Source organism: Oncorhynchus nerka, linkage group LG8 (genome assembly GCF_034236695.1).
Source record: "Oncorhynchus nerka isolate Pitt River linkage group LG8, Oner_Uvic_2.0, whole genome shotgun sequence".
Lineage (NCBI taxonomy): Eukaryota > Metazoa > Chordata > Actinopteri > Salmoniformes > Salmonidae > Oncorhynchus > Oncorhynchus nerka.
Window position 1 is genome coordinate 30,066,119 of NC_088403.1, and position 24,751 is coordinate 30,090,869.

The 24,751-nt window shown below is 43.3% G+C and overlaps 1 pseudogene; it reads left to right on the plus strand.

The window, feature by feature from the left end:
• Positions 1 to 24,751, plus strand: part of LOC115133111 (filamin-C-like) — a 99,443-nt pseudogene that overhangs the window by 45,942 nt on the left and 28,750 nt on the right.

Genomic DNA, 24,751 nt, shown 5'->3' on the forward strand with positions numbered 1-24,751 from the left:
ACTTGTGGAAAATGTATTGCCATTTAGTGAGGTGGGAGAAACAGCAGTAAAAAACACCAAACCACTCTGTCACATTGAGTAGTGCTCCTGCTCTCCAGTTCCACAGTCTGTGGATACAGCCTGGACTCATAGACGAGACTAGACATAAAATAGTACATGCAAATCCGGGACACTCAAATTAGTATTATGCTGTATGTTACGTTTGGTATGGTTATATAAGACAGATGTAACGGCGTTCTTCGTTTGTGGAAAGAGAGTCGGACCGAAATGCAGCGTGTTGGTTACTCATGTTACTTTAATGAAAGAAAACGTGGTACATGAAATAACTCATACTATGAAAACAACAAACAGAACGTGAAACCTAAATACAGCCTATCTGGTGAACTACACAGAGACAGGAACAAACACTCACGAAATACCAAGCGAAACTCAGGCTGCCTAAATACGGTTCCCAATCAGAGACAACGAAAGCACCTGACTCTAATTGAGAATCGCCTCAGGCAGCCAAGCCTACACCACACCCCTAATCAGCCGCAATCCCAAATAATACAAACCCCAATACGAAACATAACATAAAAACCCATGTCACACCCTGGCCTACCCAAACATATGACAAAAACACAAAATACAATGACCAAGGCGTGACAACAGAAGGTTACTTAAGACAAAAAAATAAAAGGAGGGTGCTTGGTTTTGGTGGATGGGTGGGCATACAATGCGAATGTCTAGCAACACAAAGGTTGCGTGTTCATTTTAGCAACTTTTCAGCTTCTTACTTCTTTTTAGCTACTTTGCAACTACTTAGCATGTTGGCTAACCCTTCCCCTAACCCTTAACCCTTTTAGCTAACCCTTCCCTTAACCCTAACCTTAATCCTAACCCCTAAACTTGCTAATGTTAGCCAGCTAGCGATTGTTAGCATTAGCCACATGTTGTTTGTTTTGGAAATTTGTAACATGTACGTTTTGCAAATTTGTAACATATCATAGGAATTGTTATTCGTAACATATCATACGAAATGGATGATGGACATCCACAAATTAATACATACGATATGAAACGTAACATATACTAAATCTAGTGTCTCGGATTTACGTACAGAATAATACAAAATGCTGAGACCAGGTTGGTGGATAGAGAACTGTGTAGTGATGACATGTGTAGTGAGAACTGTGTAGTGTTTGTGTGTCGTCTGAGGCTTCCTACATCTCTCATCCTCACGCCACTCCCTGTTAATCCTATTAACTGAATTTTGTGTGTGTGTGTGTGTGTGTGTGTCAGCTTTGTTCAAAGTGACCCACAGTCGGACATCAGGAAAAAAGTAACTCACCGCTTTCTAAGAATTTACCAGCTCACTCTTCCTTGTCTCTACTGTAGAGGCAAAGTATTGCGGGTAAACATGGTTTGGCAGTTGTTGTCATGATTATAGCGAATCGTAGTGGATGGACCTATGTTGATTCTCTGTGTACTGTGGTCCCATGACTAAATGCTCCCTCTCTCCCCTCTCCCTCCCTCCCTGTCATGTAGGCCTGTGTCCTGACTGGGAGACGTGGGATCCTAGCCAGCCTGTGGAGAATGCCAGGGAGGCCATGCAGCAGGCTGACGACTGGCTCGGAGTGCCCCAGGTAACATAACCACACCACCTACACTCACCATCACTCCTGGTCTCACCTGGTTTAGTTCACAAAACCTGAACTCATTCGTACTTGTTCAACTCGTCTAGATAAACTCATATCCACATACTTAAAGATTGGTAAAATGTATTATGACGTATTTATAAATGCACTGTAAGACTGTATGATCAATCTGTTCTTTGAGTGAGTGAGTTGGAGTTGGTGGGTGTGTCCCAGGTGACAGTCCACAGCCACATAGGCCAATGTGGATAAGTGTATGTGGGATTGTGTTTGGCTAATTACTTCAGTATGTGGTTGTGGAGGTACATTGGCATGCTGCTGTACTGGGCTGGGTCTTGGAGAGAGTAGAGGCGAGGCTGGCATCAGGTTAGGCTGGATTCTGAAGAGGCGAGTGTGGGTTAGCCAATGCCACAACCAGGACCACTGGAGCGTGTTCATATGAAACCACAAACTGTTTCCCCAGTCACCCACTAGTCTATAGCACTTCTAGATTCCAAGATAGAAAACATGAACAGAAACTCTATATTCCCTGTGTGTGTATGTGTGTGTGTGTGTGTGTGTGTGTGTGTGTGTGTGTGTGTGTGTGTGTGTGTGTGTGTGTGTGTGTGTGTGTGTGTGTGTGTGTGTGTGTGTGTGTGCACGCTTAGTGGTTTTGTCCACTTGTCCAGGGTCAACCTGTGTTTTATCGTGTCAATAATCACTTCCTTCAGCGTATTAATTGGCCCAAACATTAGTTACCAATAGCTGAAACAACCTTCTGCTCCTTAGTCAATGATTTTAATGCAGACCAAGGGAACCTGCAACTCTTCACAGAGAAATGAGCCGAGGGGAGAGAAAGCAGATATATGGCGACATAAATATTAGGGATTAGAAGGATTGGTGAGACCATGACGGGCCTTGCTACATTTCAGGCTGTTCTTAAACTTGTTATGGCTGCAATCCCGTTAACGGGATAATTGTCATCAACAACCGCTGAATTGCATAGCGCCACATTCTATGAATATTACAAAAAATATTTATATTCATGAAATCACAAGTGCAATATAGGAAAACACAGCTTAGCCTTTTGTTAATCCACCTGTCGTGTCAGATTTTGAAAATATACTTTACAGCGAAAGCAATCCAAGCGTTTGTGTAAGTTTATCGATCGCTCGACAAAACATTATGTACACTTAGCATCAAGTAGCTTGATCACGTAAATCGGAAAAGCAATCAAATGAATCGTTTACCTTTAATGATCTTAGGATGTTTTCACTCACGGGACTCCCAGTTACACAATAAATGTTCCTTTTGTTCCATAAAGATTATTTTTATATCCAAAATACCTTGGTTTGTTTGGCACGTTATGTTCAGAAATCCACAGGAAAGGGCGGTCACGACAACGCAGACAAATTCCAAATAGTTTCCGTAATGTTCACAGAAACATGTCAAACATTTTTTATAATCAATCCTCAGGTTGTTTTTAAAATATATAATCGATAATATATCAACCGCAAATGTCTTTATCAGTAGGAGAGGGAAAAGCAATGGCTGTCCAAACTCTGTTGCGTGAGCAAAACTCATGCGACCACTTGACACGATGTTATCTTTCTGGCTCATTTTTCAAAATCAAAGCCTGAAACTATGTCTGTGTCACATTCTGACCTTTTCACCACTAACATTGAGTGGCTGCTGCCAACACACTGACACAACTCCAGCCACTTTAATAATGGGAATTGATGGGAAATGATGTAAAATATATCACTAGCCACTTTAAACAATGCTACCTAATATAATGTTCCCTACATTATTCATCTCATATGTATACGTATATACTGTACTCTATATCATCTACTGCATCCTTATGTAATACATGTATCACTAGGCACTTTAACTATGCCACTTTGTTTACATACTCATCTCATATGTATATACTGCACTCAATACCATCTACTGTATCTTGCCTATGCCGCTCTGTACCATCACTCATTCATATATCTTTATGTACATATTCTTTATCCCCTTACACTTGTGTCTATAAGGTAGTAGTTTTGGAATTGTTAGCTAGATTACTTGTTGGTTATTACTGCGTTGTCGGAACTAGAAGCACAAGCATTTCGCTACACTCGCACTAACATCTGCTAACCATGTGTATGTGACAAATAAAATTTGATTTGATTTGATTTAGTTCCTTTGTTATGTCTTTGTTTTAGTATGGTCAGGGCGTGAGTTGGGTGGGTTGTCTATGTTTGTTTTCCTATAATTTGGGATTTCTGTGTTCCGCCTAGTATGGTTCTCAATCTGAGGCAGCTGTCAATCGTTGTCCCTGATTGAGACTCATACTTAGGTAGCCTGGTTTCACTTTTGAGTTGTGGGTGTTTGTCTTCCGTGTCAGTGTTTGTTACCACACGGGACTGTTTCGTTTATTCACATTTATTGTTTTGTTCCAGTGTTCTGTTGTGTTTGATTAAACATTATGGACACTTACCACGCTGCGCATTGGTCCTCCGATCCTTCTCGCTACTCCTCCTCAGAAGACGAGATCCGTTAGTCTGAAGACTGTTGACACCTTGAGGAAGCGATAGGAAAAGGAATCTGGTTGATATCCCTTTAAATGGAGCAAAGGGAGGCTATGGAACATGGAGTTTTCAAAATAGAAGCCACTTCCTGGTTTGATTTGCCTCAGGGTTTCACCTGCAATATCAGTTCTGTTATACTCACAGACAATATTTTGATAGTTTTAGAAACTTTAGAGTGTTTTCTATCCAAATACTAATAATAATATGCATATATTAGCAACTGAGACTGAGGAGCTGGCCGTTTACAATGGGCACCTTTTCATCCAAGCTACTCAATACTGCCCCTGCAGCCATAAGAAGTTAATGCATGTGTATAGAGGAGGGAGTGTGTGTGTGTGTGTGTGTGTGTGTATGTGTGTGTGTGTGTGTGTGTGTGTGTGTGTGTGTGTGTGTGTGTGCACGTATTTGTGTATGTGTATGTTGTATTTGAGCTTATATGGGAGGGTCCAGACCATCACTGTATGGGGGAAATCTCAGCATGCTTTGAGCACGGGTCACATGGTGGGAGTGACAAGGTCGTGGGATGTGTTTACATCTTGAACATCTGCACCAGGGTCAGCTCTTGTTACCCCTGTCTAACCTTAAACATTGGGATTCCCAAGACACCACTGATCCTGTATCAGTCGAGGAACACACAGAGAATAGCATAGTGGTTAACCTAGTGAGTGGCCATGCTAAATAATGGCTGGTCTATTTTCAGGCTCACCCCCTGGCCCTACAGCCAAGGGTTAAATATAGCTAGAGTACCTTCTGACACCCCTCAGAGAGAGAGAGAGATATGCGTCAACAGCAACCTTGGGAAAATCCTCTGCATTATCATTAACAGCAGACTCGTACATTTCCTCAGTGAAAACAATGTACTGAGCAAATGTCAAATGGGCTTTTTACCAAATTACCGTACAACAGACCATGTATTCACCCTGCACACCCTAATTGACAACCAAACAAACCAAAAACAAAGGCAAAGTCTTCTCATGCTTTGTTTATTTCAAAAAAGCCTTTGACTCAATTTGGCATGATTGTCTGCCATACAAATTGATGGAAAGTGGTGTTGGGGGTAAAACATACGACATTATAAAATCCATGTACACAAACAACAAGTGTGCGGTTAAAATAGGCAAAAAACACACACATTTCTTCCCACAGGGCCGTGGGGTGAGACAGGGATGCAGCTTAAGCCCCGCCCTCTTCCAACATATATATCAACGAATTGGCGAGGGCACTAGAACAGTCTGCAGCACCCGGCCTCACCCTATTAGAATCTGAAGTCAAATGTCTGCTGTTTGCTGATGATCTGGTGCTTTTGTCACCAACCAAGGAGGGCCTACAGCAACACCTAGATCTTCTGCACAGATTCTGCCAGACCTGGGACCTGACAGTAAATCTCAGTAAGACGAAAATAATGGTGTTCCAAAAAAGGTCCAATCGCCAGGACCACAAATACAAATTCCATCTAGACACCGTTGCCCTAGAGCACACAAAAAACTATACATACCTTGGCCTAAACATCAGCGCCACAGGTAACTTCCACAAAGCTGTGAACGATCTGAGAGACAAGGCAGGAAGGGCCTTCTATGCCTTCAAAAGGAACATCAAATTCGACTTACCAATTAGGATCTGGCTAAAAATACTTGAATCAGTCATAGAACCCATTGCCCTTTATGGTTGTGAGGTCTGGGGTCTGCTCACCATCCAAGATTTCACAAAATGGGAGAAACACCAAATTGAGACTCTGCATGCAGAATTCTGTAAAAATATCCTCCGTGTACAATGTAGAACACCAAATAATGCATGCAGAGCAGAATTAGGCCGATACCCACTAATGATCAAAATCCAGAAAAGAGCCGTTAAATTCTACAACCACCTAAAAGGAAGCGATTCCCAAACCTTCCATAACAAAGCCATCACCTACAGAGAGATGAACCTGGAGAAGAGTCCCCAAAGCAAGCTGGTCCTGGGGCTCTGTTCACAAACAGACCCCACAGAGCCCCAGGACAGCAACACAATTAGACCCAACCAAATCATGAGAAAACAAAAAGATAATTACTTGATACATTGGAAAGAATTAACAAAAAAACAGAGCAAACTAGAATGCTATTTGGCTCTAAACAGAGAGTACACAGTGGCAGAATACCTGACCACTGTGACTGACCCAAACTTAAAGAAAGCTTTGACTATGTACAGACTCCATGAGCATAGCCTTGCAATTGAGAAAGGCAGCCGTAGGCAGACCTGGCTCCCAAGAGAAGACAGACTGCCCACAAAATGAGGTGGAAACTGAGCTGCATTTCCTAACCTCCTGCCCAATGTATGACCATATTAGAGACGCATATTTCCCTCTGATTACTCAGATCCACAAAGAATTTGAAAACAAACCCGATTTTGATAAACTCCCATATCTACTGGGTGAAATTCCACAGTGTGCCATCACAGCAGCAAGATTTGTGACCTGTTGTCACAAGAAAAGGTCAACCAGTGAAGAACAAACACCATTGTAAATACAACCCATAATTATGCTTATTTATTTTCCCTTGTGTACTTTAAACATTTGTACATCGTTACAACACTGTATATACATAATTTGACATTTGTAATGTCTTTATTCTTTTGAAACTTCTGTATGTGTGATGTTTACTGCTCATTTCTCTTGTGTATATTATCTACCTCACTTGCTTTGGCAATGTTAACACATGTTTCCCATGCCCACAATGCCCCTTGAATTGAATTGAATTGAATTGAGAGAGAGAGAGGGATCCACCTGGATGACTATAAAGAGAAAGAGAGACTATTAGAAAGGGAGAAAATTGGTCATTGTGTCACAATGGGAAGTGCAGCATGATGCAAGCTGGTTCAGATCAACATTCTCAGTCTGAAAGCAGAGAACTTGTTGACAGACAGTTTACCAAGGTTGGGAAAGTCTTGAAGTTGTTTTGACTGGCTTCATTTGGCCAAACTCATTACTTCTTCTGACCATGGGGCATGGTTTAAGAGCTCTTGAAAATGTCAGTACGATTTCAGCATTATACACTGGGAGTAGAATACCTATAGTAAGAGTCTGTGAATGTATGTATATATGATTGTACATGTATGTACGCCTGAAGCAGTGGCACCTCTTTAGCATGAACAACCTGTTTCCTCTCAGAGCCACACACCCTATGGGTATATAGGTTGTAAATTAGCATGTGGGTGCGAGAGTATGTGAACGTGAGTGTGTTTCCACCTGTAAGTCCCCATGTGGTGGTTGTGTATAATTATGGATTCCATTATCCAGAGGGCTGTTTAAACACAGACATTTCATGTTCCTAACAGCTGCTACAGAACTTTACATCTCTCTCTCTCTCTCTCTCTCTCTCCTATTAGGTGGTTGTAGAATTTAACGACTCTTTTCTGGATTTTGCTAATTTGCGGGTATCGGCCTAATTCTGCTCTGCATGCATTATTTGGTGTTCTACGTCGTACATGGAGGATATTTTAGCAGAATTCTGCATGCAGAGTCTCAATTTGGTGTTTGTCCCATTTTGTGAATTCTTGGTTGGTGAGCGGACCCCAGACCTCACAACCATAAAGGGCAATGGGTTCCATAACTGATTCAAGTATTTTTAGCCAGATCCTAATTGGTGTGTTGAGTTTTATGTTCCTTTTGATGGCATAGAATGCCATTCTTGTCTTGTCTCTCAGATCGTTCACAGCCCTGTGGCGCTGATGTTTAGGCCAAGGTATGTATAGTTTTTTGTGTGCTCTAGGGCAACGGTGTCTAGATAGAATTTGTATTTCTGGTCCTGGAGACCAGACCTTTTTTGGAACACCATTATTTTCATCTAACTGAGATTTACTGTCAGGGCCCAGGTCTGGCAGAATCTGTGCAGAAGATCTAGGTGTTGCTGTAGGCCCTCCTTGTGTTGGTGACAGAAGCACCAGATCATCAGCAAACAGCAGACATTTGACTTCAGATTCTAGTAGGGTGAGGCCGGGTGTTGCAGACTGTTCTAGTGCCCTCGCCAATTCATTGATATTTATGTTGAAGAGGGTGGGGCTTAAGCTGCATCCCTGTCTCACCCTACGGCCCTGTGGGAGGAAATTTGTCAGTTTTTTGCCTATTTTAACCGCACACTTGTTGTTTGTGTACATGGATTAAATAGTGTTGTATGTTTTTCCCCTACACCACTTTCCATCAATTTGTATAGCAGACCCTCATGCCAAATTGAGTCGAAAGCTTTTTGAAATCAACAAAGGATGAGAACACTGCCTTTGCTTTGGGTTTTTTGCTTGTCAATTAGGGTGTGCAGGATGAATACGTGGTCTGTCGTACGATAATTTGGTAAAAAGCCAATTTGACATTTGCTTAGTACATTGTTTTCACTGAGGAAATGTATTAGTCTGCTGTTAATGATAATGCAGAGGATTTTCCCAAGGTTGCTGTTGACGCATATCCCACGGTAGTTATTGGGGTCAAATTGTTGTGGAATGGGGTGGTCATTCCTTGGATCCAAATATTGGGGAAGATGTCAGAGCTAAGGATGATGTTAAAGAGTTTTATTATAGCCAATTGCAATTTGTTGTATATTTGATTATTTATTTGAGGATACCATCAAAACATGTTTTGTCCTGTAGTTCATTCAAGGTAATTGGAGAATCCAGTGGGTTCTGGTAGTCTTTAATAGCTGATTCTAAGATTTGTATTTGATCATGTATATGTTTTTGCTGTTTGTTCTTTGTTATAGAGCCAAAAAGATTGGAGAAGTGGTTTACCCATACATCTCCATTTTGGGTGTTGTTTGTTTAGTGTTTTCCCATTTTCCCAGAAGTCTATGGATTCTTCAATTACATTGAGCTTTTTTCTGACTTGCTGTTCCTTCGTTTTCCATAGTGTATTTCTGTATTGCTTTAGTGATTCACCATAGTGAAGGCGTAGACTCAGGTTTTCCGGGTCTCTATGTTTTTGGTTGGACAGGTTTCTCAATTTCTTTCTTAGATTTTTGCATTCTTCATTAAACCATTTGTCATTGTTGTTCATTTTCTTTGGTTTTCTATTTGAGATTATTAGATTTGATAGGGAAGCTGAGAGGTCAAATATAATGTTAAGATGTTCTACTACCAAGTGACCCCTTCACTATTACAGTGGAACATTTTGTCCAGGAAGTTGTCTAAAAGGGATTGAATTTGTTGTGGCCTAATTGTTTTTAGGTTTCCACACTACAGTCCTTCCATCTATAGCATTTCTTAATATTACTCAGTTCCTTTGGCTTTGATTTCTCATGATTGAGTATTGCTCTATTCAAGTAGACTGTGATTTTGCTGTGGTCTGACAGGGGTGTCAGTGGGCTGACTGAACGCTCTGAGAGACTCTGGGTTGAGGTGAGTGACAAAGTAGTCTACAGTACTACTGCCAAGAGAGGAGCTATAGGTGTACCTACCATAGTAGTCCCCCCGAAGCCTACCATTGACTATGTACATACCCAGCGTGCGACAGAGCTACAGGAGTCTGACCTGAGGGGGCCTAAAGTCTTTTCGTGGTAGCAGGGTGGAGTTAACCACTTGTGCATTGGGGAAAGTAGAAGAAGCTTTTTCAATCACTTTCAGTGCTGTGGCCACCCTTTCCTGCTGGGCTCTCAGGTTGTTTGTGCCTGTGTGTATTATTATGTGGCTAGGTGAACCTAGTGGGTCCTCAGACAGAAGGTCTAGGGCACGCTGGGTGTTTTGACTCCAGAGTTTAGACAAACTGTGTTTGGGAAAACGTTTTTTTTTCTTGTATATATTTCCCATTTCAGTCCATAAGGAGTACAATCTGTGTCTTGTGTATTTCAAATAAAATAAATAAAATAACATTTTATTTGTCACATACACATGGTTAGCAGATGTTAAAATGCGAGTATAGCGAAATGCTTGTGCTTCTAGTTCTGACAATGCAGTAATATCCAACGAGTAACCTAAGTATTCCACAACAACTACCTTATACACAGTGTAAAGGAATGAAAGAATATGTACATAAAAATATATGAATGAGTGATGGTACAGAACGGCATAGGCAAGATGCAGTAGATGGTATCGAGTACAGTATATACATATGAGATGAGTAATGTAGGGTATGTAAACATTATACGAAGTTGCATTGTTTAAAGTGGCTAGTGATACATTTATAACATCAATTTTTACATTATTAAAGTGGCTGGAGTTGAGTCAGTATGTTGGCAGCAGCCACTCAATGTTAGTGGTGGCTGTTTAACAGTCTGGTGGCCTTGAGATAGAAGCTGTTTTTCAGTCTCTCGGTCCCTGCTTTGATGCACCTGTGCTGACCTCGCCTTCTGGATGATAACGGGGTGAACAGGCAGTGGCTCGGGTGGTTGTTGTCCTTGATGATCTTTATGGCCTTCCTGTGACATCGGGTGGTGTAGGTGTCCTGGAGGGCAGGTAGTTTTCCCCCGGTGATGCGTTGTGCAGACCTCACTACCCTCTGGAAAGCGATTACGGTTGTGGGCGGAGCATTTGCGGTATCAGGCGGTGATACAGCCCGACTCGATTGTGCATCTGTAAAAGTTTGTGAGTGCTCTTGGTGACAAGCCAAATTTCTTCAGCCTCCTGAGGTTGAAAAGGCGCTAATGCGCCTTCTTCACCACGCTGTCTGTGTGGGTGGACCAATTCAGTTTGTCCGTGATGTGTACGCCGAGGAACTTAAAACTTACTACCCTCTCCACTACTGTCCCGTCGATGTGGAGGGGTGCTCCCTCTGCTGTTTCCTGAAGTCCAGGATCATCTCCTTTGTTTTGTTGACGTTGAGTGTGAGGTTATTTTCTTGACAGGGCCCTCACCTCCTCCCTGTAGGCCGTCTTGTCGTTGTTGGTAATCAAGCCTACCACTGTAGTGTCGTCTGCAAACTTGATGATTGAGTTGGAGGCGTGCATGGCCACACAGTCGTGGGTGAACAGGGAGTACAGGAGAGGTCTGAGAACACACCCTTGTGGGGCCCCAGTGTTCAGGATCAGCGGTATGGAGATGTTGTTACCTCCCCTCACCTCCTGGGGGCGGTCCGTCAGGAAGTCCAGTATCCAGTTGCACAGGGCGGGGTCGAGACCCAGTGTCTATGTGTACTATGGTGTTAAATGCTGAGCTGTTGTCGATGAACAACATTCTCACATAGGTATTCCTCTTGTTCAGATGGGTTAGGGCAGTGTGCAGTGTGGTTGTGATAGCGTCGTCTGTGGACCTGTTGGGCCGGTAAGCAAATTGGAGTGGGTCAAGGGTGTCAGGTAGGGTGGAGGTGATATGGTCCTTGACATGATGACAGAAGTGAGTGCTACGGGGCGGTCGTCGTTTAGCTCAGTTGCCTTGGGAACAGGAACAATGGTGGTCCTCTTGAAGCATGTGGGAACAGCAGACTGGGATAAGGATTGATTGAATATGTCCGTAAACACACCAGCCAGCTGGTCTGCGCATGCTCTGAGGACGCAGCTGGGGATGCCGTCTGGGCCTGCCGCCTTGCGAGGGTTAACGCGTTTAAATGTTTTCCTCACATCGGCTGTAGTGAAGGAGAGTCTGCAGGTTTTGGTAGTGGGCCGTGTCAGTGGCACTGTATTGTCCTCAAAGCGAGCAAAGAAGTTGTTTAGTCTGTCTGGGAGCAAGACATCCTGGTCCGTGACGGGGCTGGTTTTCTTTTTGTAATCCGTGATTGACTGTAGACCCTGCCACGTACGTCTCGTGTCTGAGCCATTGAATTGCAACTCTACTTTGTCTCTATACTGACGCTTAGCTTATTTGATTACCTTGCGGAGGGAATAGCTACAATGTTTGTATTCGGTCATGTTTCCGGTCACCTTGCCCTGATTAAAAGCAGTTTCGCTCGAATGCTGCCATCAATCCACGGTTTCTGGTTGGGGAATGTTTCAATAAACGCTGTGGTTACAATATCACCGATGCACTTGCTAATAAACTCGCTCACCGAATCAGCGCATGCATCAATGTTGTTGTATGACGCAATGTGGAACCTTTCCCAGTCCACGTGTTTGAAGCAATCTTGAAGTGTGGAATCAGATTGGTCAGACCAGCGTTGAACAGACCTGAGCGCGGGAGCTTCCTGTTTAAGTTTCTGTCTATAGGCAGGGAGAAACAAAATGGAGTCGTGGTCAGCTTTTCCAAAAGGAGGGCGGGGGAGGGCCTTATATGCGTTGCGGAAGTTAGAATAACAGTGATCCAGTGTTTTACCAGCCCTAGCTGCACAATCGATATGCTGATAGATTTTAGGGAGTCTTGTTGTCAGATTAGTCTTGTTAAAATCCCCAGCAACAATGAATGCAGCCTCGGGATATGTGGTTTCCAGTTTACATAGAGTCAAATGAAGTTCGTTCATGGCCATCGATGTGTCTGCTTGGGGGGGAATATATGAGATATATATAAGAGAATTCTCTTGGTAGATAATGTGGTCAGCATTTGATTGTGAGGAATTCTAAGTCAGGTGAACAGAAGGACTTGTGTTCCTGTATGTTGTTATGATCACACCATCCTCAGTCGATGTGGGGGTGTTGTCAGAAGGGCTATCAGGGAGGCTGACAGGGGGGGCTCAGGGGGGGGTGAGATCCGCTGGGCTTGGGGTTCTTCATTTGTCTGTTCTGCTATGATGTCGACGCTATGGTCAAGGGTCTGGTGTGAACTGTTCTGCTGTGGTATCGAGACTTTTGTCGGGAGCTGAGGTGGGCTGTTCTGCCCGGCTTCTCTGCGGGGGTGGCCACCTCACTAGTGGGTTGTTCTCTGTCACATGCCATCCCCCTCAACCTCTCTTCCAGTAGTCTGATCCTCTCCACTAGTGCTCTGTTCTTCTCCAGCTCTTGCTTTTTATATTGTTGAAGTTGTCTCACCACAGTCCAGAGTGCAGATATGTCTCTCTCCACCTCCATCTCTCCGGGTCTGGTTAAGTGGGTGTTGTTGTTCTGGACTGTTGTCTGGGTCTGTGCTGACTGGAGTGTAATCACCTGTTGTTCCAGCTCCACCTGCCTTACCTCCAGCTGGATACATGTATCCTTCATTTCAATGAGAGAGTAGTACTCTGTGCTGGGAGGTTGACTTTCTGCTTGGGCTTGCTTGTCTGTAGGGTTATATAATGAAGATGTCTGGTCTGACCCGCTCGGGGTGGGGGTAGCTTTCTCAAGGGATAGCTTCTCCTGCTGGGCTAATTCTTTGATTCGGTGAAAGTCCAGCTGAAACTGTTTGGGGTTGCCCTGTACCAATACTGTTCCACTTATAGAGATTTATATAACCCTTAACAGAGGGGTAGTGTGCTAATATATCACTGTGCCATGCCAAGGGGTGGTTTGTGTGGAAGATGATGTTGCTGATGTTTCCATTTTTATAATAGTCAGCAAAACGTGTCTCTTGATTTTCCATAAGGATATTTATTTTGTGATCTTTTCTTGCTTTATCATTCTTTACATACACAGGGAACTGTATTTGAATTACCTCTTAACAGCGGGAGTCAGCTTCCAAAGCTTCTGAGTTTTGATTTGGAGTGAAGGTTATGTTGTAGAGGGTAGCATCCTGTATATGTTCCTGACAAAAACTCCATGTTTATCTAACTCTAAATCTATCTTTTTTTTAAAGAACATGCTTTAGAACATGCTGAAAAATATAGGAGCTCATCTCTCTCTCTCTAATATTTTTTTATATTTTTTCTTACATCTCCCCCTTCCCCCCTCTCTTTCTTTCTCTATATCACTTCCATCTCTTATCTTCACTTGTTCTAAGTCTCTCATTGTCCTGCTCTCTCCTTCCCCTTCCCCCTCTCTTTCTTTCTCTATATCACTTCCATCTCTTATCTTCACTTGTTCTAAGTCTCTCATTGTCCTGCTCTCTCCTTCCCCTTCTCCCTCTGCTTTCTCCTCCCCCCTCTCCCTCTGCTCTCTCTTTTCTCTTCTCCCTTTCTCCTTTCCCCCTTTCTCTCTACTCAAACCTCACTCCTGTAGCTCACTCTAGCTCCACGTAGGGGAGCTTTCTTTCTCAATAAAACATTCAACTACTCCAACGTGATTTCCTGGTGGCATTTCTCGCTTTTCTATTCCTCCTCTCCTCATCCTCTTTCCACTGCGATCATAAGGAAAACACATTGTGATGTTGGACAATACAATTATCCTTTCATTGCTGCTTTTGATTCCACTGCCCTGGTTTTCTCGGTCTTTTCACCAGCCTGTTGTTTTACATCAACTTTACAGGCTCTATGTCTATTTCATGTATTTCTTTGAATTCACTTGAAGTAAGTTCTTTATCCTCGGGTTAGTAGTTTTTAATACAATATTTATTATAACGTTATTAAATCATGCTCTGATTGTATGTTAGGAGAAACAGGAAGTGATAACCTTTGACTCCTGTGTGTGCTGCGCCTCTTCCTGTCCCCTCTTCTTATTAAATCAGGCTTTGATTGTGTACGGAGAGGAAGAGGAAGAGAGAGGCCCAACTCGGTGGAAAATCTGTCTCCCTCCAGCAGGAGGCGTTTTGTTGTTGTTTCGCCCACCAATCAAGGAGTTTTTGTATGGAGGTCAATGAGAGAGTGTAAAATTTGGTCAACAAATACATTTATGGATTATTTGCTACATTAGGTTTGTCTGATCAAATAGCAGTTTTGTAATTCTTAAGTTGTTTCGAGTGTACTAATATAAGTAGGAAACATGACATTACTTCAACTTTGAGAAACAACACTCGATATCGGAGTTGTCTTGAGATTGCTATGCATATTCATGGAATGCGGCTAGAAGCATAGCCTCTTTCTCCATTGAATACAGGCGGTTGAAGTCAACAACCTTCATCTAATATTCAAAAAAGGATTTCAATAATAAGATGTATCCACCAATTCAAGGAAAGGATAGGCAGGAGCTAGACACGACGCCGTGCCGCTTTGTGGACAACGACTCACATTGTTAGAGACATGTATCTTATATCTTGTGAGTATATCCATAGAGAAACAGGAAGTGATGATAACCTTTGACCCTGTGCACCGTCTATTGTCTTCTCCCTCTCTGTAGGTGATAGCCCCTGAGGAAATAGTGGATCCCAATGTGGACGAGCACTCGGTGATGACCTACCTGTCCCAGTTTCCCAAGTCCAAGCTGAAGCCTGGTGCCCCGTGCGCTCCAAGACTCTGCACCCCAAGAAGGCCAAGGCCTACGGACCAGGTGAGAGAGAGAGACTGGGAATGTAATGACTTCCTTCCTTCAAAGACTTCTTTATCTATAAATAAACTATCTGGGCTCCCGACAGGACTGACCTCTATAATATATAAACAACTATTGGAAAGCTCATGGGGCGGCAGGGTAGCCTAGTGGTTAGAGCGTTGGACTAGTAACTGGAAGGTTGCAAGTTCAAACCCCTGAGCTGACAAGGTACAAATCTGTCGTTCTGCCCCTGAACAGGCAGTTAACCCGCTGTTCCTAGGCCGTTATTGAAAATAAGAATTTGTTCTTAACTGACTTGCCTATAAAGGTAAAATTTAAAATAAAAAAAAATTCTGACCTAGCCATTAAAAAATATGGTCCACAGATGTAATTGAATCTGAACAACCCTTTAACTGGAACAGAATATGGAAAAATATGACCACGGCATCCCATAATCCGAATCTTCAATTAACACATTTTAAGTTTATTCACGGACTGTGTTTAACAACAGGGAAATATTTTATGATGAAATGGGCCCCAACTCCCAACTGTTCACTGTGTCCCTTAAATCAGGTAGACACATTCCTCCATATGATGTGGGAGTGATCTGCAGTTAAATGCTTTTGGGCAAAGTTACAAAACAAACTTAGAATGTGCATGAATGTAAATATTCAATGCTTTGCATCTATTATGTTACTTCACGATGATAGCTCCTTGAATCTCTCAATCAATCAGAGATGATTACTGCTGGCAGGCAGCACTGCCGCAAAAAAAACATGTTGGCTCTTAGATGGTAATCACCTCACTCTCTCCTAGTCGCAAGTGGATACAGTTACTATTGACAGTGAGAATGAATGGTGCTAGTCAATGAACAACATTGCTGAACATTGACATTATCCCACCACTGGTTAGCCACTATTGGCTTAAAAAGCCAAACCTAACACTATTTGCCAATTCATTTCCAGCAATATTTCACCTGTCTGTCTGTGTGGTGCACACGTTTGTGTCTATCTCTCCGTGTGTAGCCAGTTGATGTGGTAACCGTCTTGTGGTTTGACAGAAATACTTTCCCCAAAACCTTCTCAATTAAATGTTAACTACAAAGTATGCTTACCTGGCAGAAGTATATCATGAGTAAGTATATCATTTGTATCTATTATTTGTTATTTGAAAACTTTTCCATTAAAATGATTTAAATTACTTTGGCTTGCGAAAGTATTCACCCCCTTGGCATTTTTCCTATTTTGTTGCCTTACAACCTGGAATTAAAATAGATTTTTGGGGGGGTTGTATCATTTGATTTACACAACATGCCTACTACTTTGAAGATGCAAACTATTTTTTATTGTGAAACAAACAAGAAATAAGACAAAAAAACTGAAAACTTGAGCGTGCATAACTATTCACCCCCCCAAAGTCAATACTTTGTAGAGGCACCTTTTGCAGCAATTACACATGCAAGTCTCTTGGGGTATGTCTCTATAAGCTTGGCACATCTAGCCACTGGGATTTTTTGCCCATTCTTCAAGGCACAACTGCTCCAGCTCCAGTCATACCACAGATTCTCAATTGGATTGAGGTCTGGGCTTTGACTAGGCCATTCCAAGACATTTAAAGGTTTCCCCTTAAACCACTCAAGTGATGCTTTAGCAGTATAATTAGGGTCATTGTCCTGCTGGAAGGTGAACCTTCGTCCCAGCCTCAAATCTCTGGAAGACTGAAACTGGTTTCCCTCAAGACTTTCCCTGTATTTAACGCCATCCATCCCTTCTATTCTGACCAGTTTCCCTGCTGAGGAAAAACAGCCCCACAGCATGATGCTGTCACCACCATGCTTCACTGTGGGTTTGGTAATCTCGGGGGGTGATGAAAGGTGTTGGGTTTGAGCCAGACATAGCATTTTCCTTTATGGCCCAAAAGCTCAATTTTAGTCTCATCTGACCAGAGCACCTTGTTCCATGTGTTTGGAGAGTCTCCCACATGCCTTTTGGCGTACACCAATTGTATTTGCTTATTTTTTTCTTTAATAAGTAATGGCTTTTTTTCTGGCCAGTCTTCTGTAAAGCCCAGCTCTGTGGAGTGTAGGGCTTAAATTGGTCCCATGGACAGATACTCCAATCTCCGCTGTGGAGCTTTGCAGCTCCTTGAGGTATCTTTGTTGCCTCTCTGATCAATTCCCTCCTTGCCTGGTCTGTGGGCTTTGTGGGAGGCCCTCTCTTGACAGGTTTGTTGTGGTGCCATATTCTTTCCATTTGAAAAAAAAATGGATTTAATGGTGCTCTGTGGGATGTTCAAAGTTTCTGATATTTTTTAATATCCCAACCAAATCAAATCAAATGTATTTATATAGCCCTTTGTACATTAGCTGATATCTCAAAGTGCTGTACAGAAACCCAGCCTAAAACCCCAAACAACAAGCAATGCAGGTGTAGAAGCACGGTGGCTTGGAAAAACTCACTAGAAAGGCCAAAACCTAGTAAGAAACCTAGAGAGGAACTAGGCTATGTGGGGTGGCCAGTCCTCTTCTGGCTGTGCCGGGTGGAGATTATAACAGAACATGGCCAAGATGTTCAAATGTTCATAAATGACCAGCATGGTCAAATAATAATAATCACAGTAGTTGTCGAGGGTGCAGCAAGTCAGCACCTCAGGGGTAAATGTCAGTTGGCTTTTCATAGCCAATCATTAAGAGTATCTCTACCACTCCTGCTGTCTCTAGAGAGTTGAAAACAGCAAGTCTGGGACAGGTAGCACGTCCAGGGGAACAGGTCAGGATTCCATAGCCGCAGGCAGAACAGTTGAAACTGGAGCAGCAGCACGGCCAGGTGGACTGGGGACAGCAAGGAGTCATCATGCCAGGTAGTCCTGAGGCATGGTCCCAGGGCTCAAGTCCTCCGAGAGAGAGAAAGAGAGAATTAAAGAGAGCATACTTAAATTCACACAGGACACCGGATAAGACAGGAGAAGTACTCCAGATATAACAAACTGACCCTAGCCCCCCGACACATAAACTACTGCAGCATAAACCCTACTCAGTACTTCTCCATAACTTTGTCCCTGACCTGTTTGGAGAGCTCCTTGGTCTTGCTTGGTGGTGTCCCTTGCTTAGTGGTGTTGCAGACTCTGGGGCCTTTCAGAACAGGTGTATATATACTGAGATCATGTGACAGATCATGTGACACTTAGATTGCACTTTATTTATCTAATTATATCACTTCTGAAGGTAATTGGTTGCACCAGATCTTATTTAGGGGCTTCATAGCAAAGGGGGTGAATACATATGCACACACCACTTTTCCATTGTTTATTTGGTCAAATTTTTTGAAACAATTTTTTTTCATTTCACTTCACCAATTTGGACTATGTTGTGTATGTCCATTACATGAAATCCAAATAAAAATAAATTTAAATAACAGGTTGTAATGCAAAAAAATAGGAAAAAGGCCAAGGGGGTGAATACTTTTGCAAGACACTGTATATATTATTGAAAATAATATATGCTGGATTGTAAATGATGCAGACAATTACAATGATACAAGCCACAATCTATTTGCAATATTAAAGCTGATCCACCCTCTAAAGAATACAAAAACAATAATAACTATAACTTTGCCATGAAATGAGCAGCAGTGGTACAGAACCATCGCGAGACCGGCACATTAGACGGCACATTCCTCACTCGCTAAATGCACAATTAACGAGCCAGATGCACAATTAAAGGGGAATTACACTCACTTTTAGTTTTCTTGCAGACCTCCAAAAAAATGATCTTCTAATGTAATTTAACCATATATATGGACTCAGAACATCCAATTTAGTTGTTTCTCTATGAACAATTGTAATTTTGAGAGTGAAAAACTAAAACAAGGAAAAATAAAACTGAGAAAACAATCTGGGGAAAAATCACAGATTTGATAGGGACCCCTTCCAGTTGTTAATTAACCATTATTTTACCAGGTATATTGACAGAAAACATAGTGCTCTTCTTTCTCTTGTACACTAAGGACCCGGGGTTGGATGGAGGCATGTTGGCTGGGTGGGGTTGGAGGAATGGGATGGGAGGTTGGGGGTGGAGGCCCACTTGTTTTTCTTTTCTTATCCTGTTTGTACTGAATCTATTATTACTTACTTAAACTCTGTATGTATTTTTCTTCTTTTGAGTGACAGCCTACGGGTATATGTTTTATAAACATAGAATTGGAAACGGAGAATGCACCGCCCCAACAAAAAAATAACAAAACAAATTAAATGTAGGTAAAAAAACAGACTTCCTTAACAATCTGGATCTTCTAAAGTCTCAATAGGCCTTCTGGTTTATTCTGTGTAATTAGGTGCAAGAATTATTGTTGAAAAGGAAGGTGTTTTATCCTGTTTACACCTGTCAGCACAGAATAAGTGACAGAGGGCTCTCACATCTAGTTCTCTACTCTTGCTTACTGTCTCCATCCTTTTCTCCGTCAGGTATTGCGCCCAGAGGTAACATGGTGCTGAAGCCGGCTGAGTTCATTGTGGAGACAGTGGAGGCGGGGCTAGGGGAGGTGCTGGTCTATGTGGAGGACCCAGAGGGACACACAGAGGAGGTGGGGCACTCTCACTCACATTAACCCTTAACTCCTCAATCCCTTACTCCTCCATCCTGAAGATGCTGTTCATTTGACCACACAGTTCCTCACATTCAGTTTCTATCTCTCCCCTTTCTCCGGTTCCGGCCCTCTCTTTCTGTTCCAGGCCAGAGTGATCCCCAACAATGACAAGAACAGGACGTACTCTGTCATCTACCTGCCCAAAGTGGAGGGCCTTCACAAGGTAACATACTTACAGTACCCGTATATATATATATATATATACTGGAAAATATTTTAAATCTCAGTTTATAAACGTCAGTAGTATAGGATTTCCTCCAGCTGTCTAACAGGGGTCTATCCATGTTCCTCTCCCCAGGTGAAGGTGCTTTTCGCTGGGCAGGACATAGACAGGAGTCCCTTCGTGGTGAGTGTGTCCAAAGCCATGGGAGACCCCAACAAGGTGCAGGCCAGAGGACCAGGACTGGAGCCTGTAGGCAACGTGGCTAACAAGCCGACCTACTTCGACATCTACACAGCAGGTAACACACACATACACATCTGGGAAGGACCATGTTCATGGTATGGAAGTAGATCATCTATCTACCTTCCCTATTGAAATCCCCTAGTTTCGTCAATAGGGTCGTAAGTAAATATAAGGATCTTTTAGAATGATCATTAGCTTTGCAATATTAGCTGATATTTATTCCTTCAATCATGATGACAAAGTACATGTATGTATTTGTTCTCTCTAATGGCCCCCAGTGTTACGTCTTTTTCTGTCCCCTGAACACACAGTAGAAGGTGTTAGCACATCTCTTTTTGTCCTCAGGTGCTGGTGCTGGAGACGTGGGTGTAATCATCGTGGACTCCCAGGGCAGAAGAGACACCGTGGAGATCATTCTGGAAAACAAGGGGGACAGTATTTTCCGTTGCACCTATTGCCCTATCCTGGAGGGGTCTCATGTTATCTATGTGACGTTTGCTGGGCAGCAAATACCCAGAAGCCCTTTCACCGTCCACATCTCAGAGGGTAACACACACACACATGCCTGTGCGCACACACACACACACACACACACACACACACACACACACACACACACACACACACACACACACACACACACACACACACACACACACACACACACACACACACACACACACACACACACAGATTTTGTTGATTGTACTGACTTTTTACATCCACTATGTGACTTCCTCCCTCTTGTTCTAATCTGAGTAATATTGAGTATTAATGTCTAGACTGACCTCACTACTAGACATTTGATCTCCATAACAGACAGTGACATCCTGCCATAACAGACAGGCCACCGGCATGGTATTTTGGGTTCTTCTGAAAATGGTTGAGTTAGGGTTGGTTTGGTCTTGGTTTGCGGGAGGACTCTGGATGGGTTCTGAGTGTCAGGGAGGCAGGGTTCTAAGCTGTGGATTCTGGTCGTTCTCCAGAGTGATCCTGTTCCTGCGTGTGTGTCATGTCGTTGTTGTTCCTCCATGCAGCTCCACCGAGCTCCCTGCCCCCCGGCTCTCCGGTGCAGATAGTGCCCCAGTCCATACGCACCCCACCCACAGACAAGGCCAAGAGAGTGCCCCCCCCAACACCGCCCAAACCCAGGCGACCAAGTTAGTACAGGCCTGCCCGTGGAGGAGAGACTGGAGCCTGCCTGCGCTAGCCCTGTCCCCCCTAAACTCAAAACTATACCACCAACCCCCTTGACGCACCGCACCAGGGGGTCCCCAGCTTGATGGCATGTGCTGGCGCTTAGCCCTCTGTGGCTTCACCCCCCCTCATCCCAGCAGCTTCCAAAGAGCGAGAATGAGAGGGAATGAGTGTGTAACTGAAAGAAGAAATGAAAGGATGAGAGAGAGAGAGAGAGAGAGAGAGAGAGAGAGAGAAATGAAAAAGAAATGCAGTTCCTCCTCATTTTAACAACAGTGGCAGCATTATCCATTCATGTGATTGGCTGGTTTTGGACGGTCACCTTTACAGACGCTCGGCAGGTCTTCAAAACACAGAGGTCACACACTTACAGTACATCACCTGCTTCATAAATAGAAGTACATTACAATTGGTCTTCCAACATTGTCTTATTGCAATAATATTTGACTACTGCATATCAAAAAAGTTATCAAATAATCCCACACACGTTCATTTTATCCAGTTTGTAGCTTACTTTGGCTTAATATCCTGTAACACATGTGATTTGATTTCTTCCATGTGTGACGTTAAATTGACTTTAGAACAGAACTAACGAGTAACAACACCCACGAATTAACAAAAATAGATTTTAACAAAACAACAGCACCCTAGTGTACCATAACACCGTTTTTTTAATGATAGATTCCCAATTAACCCAGAAACAAACAATCTTGTTCAAGTCAAACGGAAATCGATGGTCTTAACCTTTGACTTTTGTTTCATTTGACGAGAGCGAAAGTCAGCGTGACCGTCCAGACGTGTGCGAGTCTTACATACCTCATTACACTGTCTGCTCATCATCCTCATCTTCATCCCCCCAGACCAAAGCAAACGCTCTGTGTTGTCAGCCATTTACAATTTAATATTTTCTGACTAACACTGAACATGCAAATGCTCCTCCATTACTAGCTTCACTTTTACCTGACATTTTTCAAAAGCGTTTTCATAATATAACAGAACAATAACATTGTTTGTCTTCATAACCCATTCTAATAACAGCCTCTCTATAAAGAGGTTTTCCATAAATCTATTTGAGTTTTTACTCAGTTATTTTATTTTCCTTGTTTTTCTTTTGGTCATGTATTAAATTTAGCGGTCTAAAATGATGATGAATTGGGAGAGTTAGCTGGTTATTTCTTCCTAATTTGATAAAAAGGCTGCAATGTTTTCTGTGGCCGAGGCATTTTTACAGTCCTATTACAGCACTGGTAATTAGCTAATTGAAAGCCTGCAGAGTCATAAGTCAAGATGTTAGCATAGTTATGCTAGCTATATTTCTTTGGAATGTTTTGCCATCTAACTAGAGTGTAACGTCATTGTATTCAAGCGCATAGAGATTATTCCAGAAACCTTTCAACGTGTCTTTTTGTTTTCATTCTGCCAATTCTTATCCATTCAAGCCCAGTGTGTTACAGTAACCCGCCTTTGTTCTCTGTCTAGCTGTTCAATGTCCATCTCTCCTGTTGCTTCTTCCCTGGTAGCCCATGCAGACTGTAGCCCATGCAGACTGTAGCCCATGCAGACTGTAGCCCATGCAGACTGTGCTTCATGCACCACCATTCAGCCGACTAACTAACAGCCAACCTCTGCCGCAGCCTGTGTGTGTATGAGTGTGTATCTTGTTATCTTCTTGTCTAACCGAGTTACCCCCTCGGTGGTCCCACAGCCAGCAACCCCAACGTGTGCCGGGCCTCAGGGAGAGGTCTCCAGCCTAAGGGGGTGAGGGTGAAAGAGGTGGCCGACTTCAAGGTCTACACCAAGGGAGCCGGCAGCGGAGAGCTCAAGGTCACCGTCAAGGGGCCAAGTGAGTGTGTGGATATGAGTGTAATCTTTCATGTTGTTTATGACTTGTCACCACATTCATTTGTTGGTTTCATAAGGGCATACATACTCTTCATGAAATGTAATGGTTTACAATGGTCTAGTTGTGTGACTAGCCGTTGACCTCTGAGCTGCTGTGTGTGTGACCTGTTTGTGACTCCCTCAGAGGGACTAGAGGAGCCTGTGAAGGTGCGTGACGCGGGAGAAGGGGTGTATGAGTGTGACTACTACCCCATCATGACTGGCAAATATACCATCACCATCACCTGGGGCGGACAGACCATCCCACGCAGGTGAAACCCTATCCTCCCCCCTGTTCTGCTGTGGACACAACCACATGAAAGCTATAAAGGCAGTGGGCTGAACCATTAAGGGATTTCCAATTGTTGAAATAACTTAAAGGAGCCGAAATGACCTGTAATGAGTCATGTTATTAAGCGAACATTCCTGCATTCCTTGGAGGTTAATAGCTGGGGGGAGGGGGGGTGGAACTGGAAATATCACTGTCCAACATCAATTACGTACATTTTACTGACATTACAGTCAATGGGGCTGACTAGACCACCCCTGACTGTACAGTACGTGTGTCCATGCATGTCTGTGTCTGCATTAACATGTATGTGTGCGTGTGTGTATTCCCTGCAGCCCGTTCGAGGTGGTGGTGAGTGAGGATGTGGGGCCCCAGAAGGTGAGGGCGTGGGGGCCGGGCCTGGAGACAGGCATGGTGGGGAAGTCAGCTGACTTTGTGGTGGAGGCCATCGGCACAGAGGTGGGAACTCTGGGTAAGTCTGACAGACGGCTGTTAGAAGAGAAAGACCCAGGATACCGCTGCAGAATGCTGTCTCATTAATATATTGGCCAGAGGGGATGGACTCTTTTCCACTGAAATTCTGACATGACTGTCAGGCAACTTACACAGATTCCATTTCTCGCACGCACGCACGCACGCACGCACGCACGCACGCACGCACGCACGCACGCACGCACGCACGCACGCACGCACACACACACACACACACACACACACACACACAGGAGGCTGTCTGTGATTTTTAGCAGTTGGAGGGATTAAAGCCCACATTTTGGGGGTCACTTGTCACGGAAACCAGCACAAGGCCTAAGGGCTTCCTGTTCCTGTCACATGATCAGTCTGACCTGCCAGCTGTGGGAAAAGGTCATGACCCCTGACAATTCACCTCATCACAGTTATTATATGAATTAGGATGAACTTACTCTTATTTCTCTTCTACCTCCATCAGAAGCGACAACAAAACCAACCTGCCAATATCTCTTAGTCTGTTGCCATCTATGCCTGTTTGTTTCT